The following is a 9,917-nucleotide window of genomic DNA, read 5'->3' on the forward strand; positions in this document are numbered from 1 at the left end:
GGCTTGTAAAAAAGAGTGAAGTCAGATGGACACGGAATGTAGGAAGACTGATAATTTTGGTACTGACAACAGCAGTCCACAAAACAGTAGCAGATACGGACATTTTCCTAGCATTGGGAAGCCAGTAACACAACGCTTTGCTGCAGTTCAAGCCACAGAAGACAGAGGTGAACCTCTAAATTCAGCAGTTTCGTGTTGCAGTCTGCTTTTGATGTTCCACCTTTTAAGGTCAGTTACTGAGTGTCCTTGGAGGCTGAAATTGTCATTTCTGATTTTAGATTTGCATTTCTCTGTGTGTGTGTCCTATGTAGAATTTAGAAGGGCATGCTTGGCAGATGATGACATATATCAAGTTAAGAGATGAGCAGCTGAGCGAACCCCTGCTGGCAACAGCCACATGCACTTTAAACCTCCAGTTTTTGAAGGTTTGAAGAATAAAAGGGCTCACTGCAGTCTGAAACTCCAGGAAAAAACCAGGTTCAAAGAGCAGCACCAGCTCTTTGCAAAAGGGCTTTCTGCTCTACACCACACCTTGACATTCCAGCCTCCGGGCTTCAAAATGCAGTGCCATTTGATGTCACTTTTATGTCAGGTGATAGACAAGTGAGTGGCCCTCCAGGGGTGGAGAGACAGAAAATGCTCCCCAAACATGCTGTCAGTTATAGCTGAACAGCCAATAAAGCTCCTCTTTCCCAAAACTTGTGTGTTACGCCTCTACCTGCTTGGGCAAATAGACTCATAGAACTGCAGAGCTGTAAGGGACCCAAAGGGTTATCCAGTCCAATGCAGGAATCTAAAATTGAGTCCAGTGTTGCAGGTTAGGTTAAGTCTGTGGTGGGTGAAGACAGCTGATTTATGATGAGGCCAGAGAGAGCAGCATTTCCCCCCAATGACAGATGAACTGCCAACAGATATAATATTGGAGTTACTCCTATTTTTGAGTTATTAAGAAACAATCTTTCTTATTGATTACGTGGCAGTGATAAATCATCGGCAAGAGCTGTGCTCTTATGACCGCCCTCTAATTTCTGTGAAACACAATACCCTGGAACCGCAGTTCTATATTTACACAATTGTCTGCTTCATAAATATGCATATTCCGTCCTCCCCCGTACCAAACAATGGAATAGGCATAATTCATTGCCTCGGGTGAAAAAGCATTTGTTTTGTGGTTCCACCTTGCTCAGAAGTGCAGATTAAATCTATTTGGAGAAAAATACACCTTTGTGACCCACTGAGAACTTCTCCCTTGCAAGAAGTCAGGCAGCAGTTGTCAGGTAGAGCATCTGCTTTGCTTGCAGAAGGTCCCAGGTTCAGTCCACAATGGCAACTCCTGGTAGGGCTGGGAAAGGAGAAACCACAAAAATGAATTTCTGGGTCTGCTCAGTTCTGCTGATTATATATGCTGACCCTCAGTCAGTCTATCCGTCCCACTCCCCTCTACAAATTCTATAAGCATTCGTTCTACAACTGCTATAAACTTACTCTTTTTTCTTTTTCTTTTTTAAAGAAAGCTGGAGATCTGAAGATTATCCAGTGTCCTGTACAGTACATTTCTTGGAGAATATGCAATCCTTCCCATCACCTCCCCAAAAACCTCTACAAAATTACACACAGCTATTAGGGCAGCAGAACATAGGAAGTTGCCTTACACTGATTCAGACTATTGGCCCATCTAGTTCAGTGTTGTCAACACTGACTGATTCTCCAGAATTTCTGAAATGAGGCCTTCCTAGAATGACCTGGAGACGATGCTGGGGATCGAACCAGGGACTTTCTGCATTCAGAGGAGACACCCAACAGCTGAGCTACAGCCCTCCCACACTTAAATTATGTGCTCAGTAAGTACTTGTTTTCTCGAATGTGCACCTTCGCACCTGCATCTTGAAGTGGCTCACTGCATGAAATCTTTCTCTGCTTCATTCCACTGGAGGGATAAATTGGACCTGTCAGTGCATCAGCCGACCAGGAGGCTGTTGCTTTGGCACAGGAATAACTCAGCATATTCCTCCTCTTTCCTTCGCCGGCTGATCTGCATCCCCAGCTGCACAGGACCAAACGGGCAGATGCAACAAGCTCCCACTTTGTACCTATTATCCTGCTCTTTGGTGCATATCGTTTACTTTTAAGTCTCCTGAAGGGTTTGTTTGAATCGTTATTGCAGAGTCCAGATGTAGCAAAAAAGATTTTAGAAAATTAAATAAAAGCTTTACACAGGAAAGCCAGAGGCTGATGGAATGCACTCTGTTGCTCTTTCAGCATTGTGTTACACTTTTGCTGATTAAATGATAGATAGATAGATGATAGATAGATAGATAGATAGATGATAGATCGGTAGATAGATAGATAGATAGATGATAGATAGATAGATAGATGATAGATAGATAGATATAGGCAGATAGATAGATATCAGGCACTTTCTTCTGGAGCTTTCTTACAAATAAAAATTCTAATCATTCAGCTACTTTCCTGCCTATTAAAATATAATGGAGATTGTTACAGATTGTAATTTCAGCTGCAGGAATTTGGTTTGCAAATGATCTTCCGTGTTCTTGCATGCCAATTGTTGCCTTTCCATCGCCTGCTGCTGCCACCACTGCTGCTACCATTAAGCGATATTTTTTTTACAATGTTTATAGCAGCTCTCATGGTGCACCCCCATCAAGAGCAGCCCGTTCATTTCTGATGTGGAAGCAACCGTCTGTGGGCTTGTTGCTCCGCCTGCAGCGTACATGGAGGGTCAGGAAACAGGTCGGCCATCTGTTAAGCACAAATCCATTCTTCTCAAGCCCCCCAATGCTAAAGGCATTAGCTGTGATCCAGAGCGCCCTCTACTCAGATATCGATTCAATTCACATGAAATATTAAAACTAATGCATTCCTCTTTGATGTGAGATCTCATGAAGACCCTGCGTTTTGCATCCTTCCACACAGAGGAAGGAAAGACTGCAAAAATTGGGACTTTGCAGTTTAGAGAAAAGTCAGTTAAGGGGCACCATGAGAGAAGTTCATAATATTATTCAATTTTTTTAAAAAAAAATGTAACGTTTTTCTCTTTTCGTTGGATAGAGGAAAGTTTTTTCTCACTCTCTAATAGCATTTGAACTCGTGGGCATCCAATGACGCTGAGTATTGGAAGATTCAGGACAGATAAAAGCAGGGGTGCCAACCTGAATAAAATATGGGGGGGCAGGTAAGCCCCACCCTGCATAATCAATCACTAGATGTGACATTCACATACAATTTGAATGGCAATGCCTTGCAGGGTCCCAACCTCCTCAGATATTTTATTGGGTGGGTCAAAGGGTCCTCGGCCCCTAGAAGTTGGTTCCTCTAAGGAAGTCCATTTTCACAAGCCCATAGTTGGGACCTGCTTCCACAGGAGGCAGTGATGCCCACCAAATTGGATGGCTTGAAAAGAGAATTGGACAAATTCATAGACAACTATCCATGGGTACTAACCACAATGGCTGTAATGCTTCTGAATTAATGGAAGCTGCAGGAGAGAAGAATGCTCTTGTGCTCAGTTCCTGCCTGAGGGTTTCCCAGTAGGGCATCTGGTTGGCCACTGTGAAATTGGCTGGACAAAATGGGCCCTTGGCCTGATCCAGCAGGGCTCATCTTAGGTTCTTTTGATTGTTACTGCCATAAACTCAGTGTGCCACCTTTCCTTCATCTACATCTGTTGTGTTTCAAGTGTGACCAAGAGGGTTTACTCTCACCTGTCTGATGAGTTCCTGCTCCTCTTACCCACTCTGCTAGTCCCCTCTCTTAGTGCACAACAAAAAAACACCATGATTTGGGAAAGAGCTTGCTTCCAGTCACATCCACACCAGAAGCACTCTTCTCCCACATTTGCAATTGTGAAAAATCCTGGGAACTGTTGTTTGTGTGTTGAGGGCCGACTGGGAATTCTAGGTCCGTGTCCTAGACAAACTATAATGAACAAACTATGATTCCTTGGGGGTTCTTGGGGGGAAGGCAGGCCTGGTCTAAGAGTTCTTCAGGTGTGTGGTGTGGATGAGATTGGGGGCGGGAGTGTGCTAGCTGGTGATGGAGTTAAGTGTTGCACTTGGGTCACAAAAACAACCGCAGGTCGGTGCTAGCATCTTTCATTTGCTGCCACCTTAGGAAAAATACAATGAAGGCCATCTCCTCCTGACAAGAAGAGCTCGTACTTCAAACAGATTCCATAAACAAATCAATCATCATCAACCAAACCCGCCACCCACTTTTTCTTAATCTGCTCCCTTGCTAATTGGATGGTGGTCTGAAGGCTGGATGGAGAGCAGGGCAGGAAGCATTCTAAAGCATTCTGAGTTTTAAAGCATTCTACAAACAGTTTAAAAACATTTAAATCATAATTAAATGACATTTTAAAAAAAAAACAGTTGAAAACATTCTCACAGCCAGTAAGCTCCAGGTTGCTAGGAAGAGTGTTTTTCAGCCATTCAGAGAAGGAATGTTTTCAAATTCCTGCTGAAAGCTATTGTGAGGGAGACAGATGCATGTCACTGGTAGCGGCTGGTGGAGTGGCAAGAGTGGGGCTCTGTGTCCTCTCAGTTTCCACACATTAGGGGCTGCCAACGTGTATAGAAAGGGCAGAGTGGGGAATCATGGAATAATAGAATTGTAGAGTTGGAAGGGATCCCAAGGATCATCTAGTCCAACCCCCTGCAATGCAGGGATCTTAGCTAAAGCATCCATGACAGATGGCCATCCAACTTCTGCTTAAAAGCCTGCAAGGAAGGAGAGCGTGGGGAGTTGGTGTGGCATGTGGTGGCAGGAGCAACAGGTTGGTTCCACTGCCATGCAGTGCACTGTGTGAAGCTCCTGTCCCCCTCCCAGTAAGTGGTAGCAACTCATGGTGCTGGGAAGCCAGCATTCCACAGAAAGGAGCCACCACTGAAAAGGCCCTGTCATGGGCCAAGGCCAAACAGGCAGCCTCCAGCAACCATTGCCAATGCCTCTGATGCAGATTGAAGGGTCTGAGATGGTTGATACTGGGGAAGGTGCTCTGTTAGGTATTTGGGACCCAAGCCATTGAGGATCTTGCATGCCCCTCCATGTATTCCCTTATATGTATGGCCTCGGTCCAGTATACCTGAAGGAGCGTCTCCACCCCCATCGTTCTGCCTGGACGCTGAGGTCCAGCACCGAGGGCCTTCTGGCGGTTCCCTCATTGCGAGAAGCAAAGCTACAGCAAACCAGGCAGAGGGCCTTCTTGGTAGTGGAGCCCGCCCTGTGGAACGCCCTCCCATCATATGTCAAAGAGATAAACAACTACCTGACGTTCAGAATACATCTTAAGGCAGCCCTATTCAGGGAAGTTTTTAATGTGTGACATCTTAATGTATTTTTGGTCTTTGTGGAAGCTGCCCAGAGTGGCTGGGGAAACCCCGCCAGATGGGCGGGGTACAAATAAATTATTATTATTATTATTATTATTATTATTATTATTATTATTAATGCAATTACATATATCATTTGGTCTCCTGGTAAAAGCCTAGCGCTCACAGCAGAAGGGGAAATGACCCTGAAATCCTACAGCCCTTGATCCCTTGCACTGGACTGGACTAAGTTTGGTCTGTGTGGGTGTGGCATCTATGTACAGAAGGTACTAAACCAGCCTTCCCCAACCTAGTACCCTCCAGATGTTTTTCAGTACAATTTCCAACATGCTTGCTGGGGCTGATGGGAGTCATAGTCCAAAACATCTGGAGGGTGCCAGGTTGGGGGAGGCTGCTCCAAATAACTGAGTGGTCAACAGTGTGAGAGATCAATGGAACTGGATGACATATTTCATGGACGTTTAGCTAGCCATTACTTCTCCAGTTGACTCAGCAGTAAAAAAACTCCTGGCAGAAGTTTCCAGCAAATTGCATCTCTCGAGTGATCCACCAGACACATCAGATTTGTCTCCAGAACTTTGACAGGTTGGTGGCTAAATCATCGGTGAAGCCTCACGCACACGGCCGGCTCTTACTGTTCCCTTGCTGAAGATTATTGCTGCTGCTGCAGCAGCCTGGCCTTCTGCTGATATTTCATGTTAACCACCGCCATTGTCGTAAGTGCCATCCATCACGTCCATGTGGCAAAGGAGCAGTGCTCATTGCTCATATTATGACACTAATTCTCTGTTTAAAAGAAGTAATGGCAAAAGAGAGACTGGTGGTGGCCCAGAAATTTATCTCCGCATTGTATTTTTCCAACTCAAACAGTTTGATGGGTTTTTTTCAGCTGACCCGGGAGCAGCTCTTGCAAGACGGAAATGTAGAGCCTTTCCAGTAAATGCATCACTCACCTAATCTCAGAGGGAGCGGCTTGCAGAATGGGTGCAAAGGTGAGCAAAGGCAGGTGTGGGAAACTTTTGGCCTTCCATATGTTGCTGAACTCCCTGGGCACTGGCCATGTTTGCTGGGGCTAATGGGTGTTGCAGCTAAGAAAGATCTAGAGGGCCAAAGATTCCCCAGATGTGAGCAAATGGCTGCGACAGAATACCTGGAAGTGCATGCTAAATGCCTGCTGAAAATCTCAGAAACTCAGAAGCAGGTATGTACTTATGGCTTTGCTAGGTTGGCCCCTGACAAGGGGGTGCAAAAATGGGGGCTTTCCACTCTGGTATGGAGTGGCTAGGAGCCTGCCTGCCTGCCTGCCTGCCTGCCTGCCTGCCATCAATCCGCCTGCTCCCTGGGCAACTGCTCCACTGCTCTGAGTGGCCGGGCAAGGCATGCAGGCTCCTCTGAGCACAGATCCGGTCTCTGATGTGGGCTGTGGCAGCAGCCCTGCAGAGCCACCTCCCTGGTTGGCCAGTGACACTATTTGAACTTTGAGTGGAGCACCCAGTGCAGCTTAGAGAGAAGGAGACAGAGAGAGTGGGCAAGAGTTGCAGAAGGAGGAGAAAGGAAAGGAGGGAAATGTTAGAAAGGAAAGCAGCAAGTGGAGGGAGGCAGGCAGGCAGGCAGACGAGGAGGGGAGGCAGAGCAGACCCAACCCTGATGGCTATGGAGGCAGTCACTGACAGAGCACAGAAGGTGACAAAAAGCCAACTTTTTGAGTTTCTGGGACGTGGTCTCTCCCAGCTTGGGTGGCAACAATAAATCTCCTTTCCAAGGGCTCACGGGAGCCTAGGTGCACTTCTGCTCAAGGGGAGGCCCTGTGTGTTTGAAATCATCTATCCATGTGAACTGATTCTGCTGCAGGAGAAGCTGGATTCTTTGACACAAATCATGCATATTGAGCCCACTGGCATGCTCTTATCTTGCACAATCTGCTCTGAAAGCTTTACCATTTTGCATAATTTATTATAGTTTTGCTAGCCACAAGGAAGCGGAAACATACAATGCAGGAGTCTGAACTCTCCTGTACACCCACACACAGGGAATTTTGTGCAGCCACCCCACTGACTACTGAGATTTCAATAAGACCTCCACTGCCTTAAGGACTAGAAACTTCATTTATTTTATTTTTTTAAAAAGGAAGCACTGATGTTCTTGGGAAGCTGAATTACACTTGGTACAACTTTCTGTACCTTCCCAGTGAGGCTGTGGAATGGCAGCTACATGCAGTCCTCTGGCAAGCCTATGTTCAAAGATGGCAATTGGGGAAGAGTGATCACTCAGAAGCATCTACTTTGCATGTTGAAGGTCCCATAAAAAAAACTGGGGGACGCCTCTATTTGGAACCCTGGAGGGCCATTGCCAGTCCGAGTAGGCAACATTGAACTAGATGGACCAGCCTTCTGACTTAGCATAAGACAGCTTCCTATGGTCCTGCATGCAATCACCTGCTGCTTTCTTAATTTTTCTGGATACTTCTTCCTATGGACCAGACCATGCAAAACCTGAGTTTGAACACACAGTCACAAATTGCACTTGAAGATGACCAGCAGCAAGCAGACTGTTCCACGTGTTTTCCTTGCCGTCTCTCACATAAACACACACATGCCCTGACCCTGTGATAGGCCTCTAATTGCAAACCTGTGGCAGTAAATTAACCTCATCTAAGTCATTATCAAGTACAACACACAGCGCAGCTTGATAAATGAATGAAAGCACAGGGCAGGAAAAACATCGCAAGGTGCAGAACAGCCATTTCCCCCTCCTCTCATCATGCAAAATTCTCAGCTCTCCTTCAAAATAAGGGGGGGGGGGTGAATCAGACAACAGAATTCCTTGCAGCCAGGAAGTGATGTGCAGATGGGAGCATGGAAAGCTGCCTTATCTAGCTCAATATAATCCAAACCAGGGATTCCCAAGCTGCAGTCTGTGATCTTCAGTGGTTCACGAGCTTCATTCAGGTGCCTGTAAAAATATAATTAAAAAGCACACAGCTTCTAGAGCATTGCATTAGCCTTGCTATAATAGGCACAAAAATTATTAAGTGATCCACCAACCCTGCTCCTAAGAGCATGGAATCATGGAATTGTAGAGCTGGAAGGGACCACGGGGGTCATCTAGTCCAACCCCCTGCAATACAGGACTCTTTTGCTCAACGTAGAGCTCAAACCCATGACCCTGAGTTTTAAGACCCATGAAAAACCTGCTGGTTCAGGCCAAAGGGGCCGTACACCAAAGCACCATTGGATCACAGAAGCATCATGTGCTGTGGTTGGTATGTGGTGGTACATTGAGCATCCTAGATAAGAAACCATTGGGAATTCAAGGAAACTAAGAAAGAATTCTTCAGCACAGCTGGGCAGAGAGAGGGGTGAACTGGGAACAGGGGTCCAGGTGTGTCACAGAGAAACCAAACAGGACAGTCAAGATGGCAATGGGATTTGCATAGATATATGGCTGTGTCTGGACAATAATAGCTATATATATCTATATATCTATATATCTATATATCTATATATCTATATATCTATGTCTATCTATCTATATATATATTAGTTTTTTCAACATACCATTTTCAACAGTAATTAAACATATTTTTACATCTTATTCAATTTTTTTGACTTCCATCAGTGAAAATTTTCCAATCTAATCTCGTAGTATACATTTCTTATTTTCCCTGTTACATTTAAAACTCATAACCAATATCTCTATTCTTTGTCTACTTTGTAGCACTTCATATATTCCTCCTTACAAAACTTCTTGTAGTCCTACTAGCGTAATTTGTTGGTTACAATTGCTTTTCAATTATACTTCTTCCAATCTTCTGTAAATCTCTGGTCCCGCAGGTTTCAAATCCTTCCTGTCATTTTGTCCCCTGGACAATAATAGCCAATTTGGCTTTCATCGGCTTGGCTTGGCTTGTAGCTCCTATTGACTCTTCACTTGGCTGGCTTCAAAAGAGGATTCGACAGATTCATGGAGTACAAGGCTATCAATGGCTGCCAGCCATGATTACTGTACTCTGCCATAATCCTTCTGAATACCAGTTGCTAGAAACTGCAGGAGGGGAGAGGGCTGTCGCGTTCAGATCCTGCTTGCAGGTTTCCCACCAGCATCTGTTTGGCCACTGTGACGACAGGACGCTGGACTAGATGGACCACTGTCATCATCCAGCAGGCACTTCTTGTGCTCTCATATGTACTTAATGCACCTCTTGAAGTTAACTCTCAAGCTACGGGGGGGGGGGGGGCAAGCAAGGCTTTTTGCCCCAGGTGAAGCCTCTAGAGGGGCACCAATGAGGCTCCCAGCCTGTGTGTGTGTGTGTACACAAATGCATATGGGTCTGTGTGTGCCAAACTGGGTCTTTGAGACCAGGATGAAAGACTGGTTTCGCCCCAGCTCAAGCTATGCTGGTAGAAAAGTATACCAGGCAGTTTATATAAAACTATAGTGTAGGGCAGTAGTTAAGAGTGTTGGACTAGGACCTCGGAGACCAGGGTTCAAATCCATATTCAGCTATGAAACTCATTGGGTGACTTCGGGCCAGCTTAACCCACCACACAGGGTTGTTCTGATCAT

This window comes from Podarcis filfolensis, assembly GCF_964270895.1.
Source record: "Podarcis filfolensis genome assembly, chromosome: 14".
Lineage (NCBI taxonomy): Eukaryota > Metazoa > Chordata > Lepidosauria > Squamata > Lacertidae > Podarcis > Podarcis filfolensis.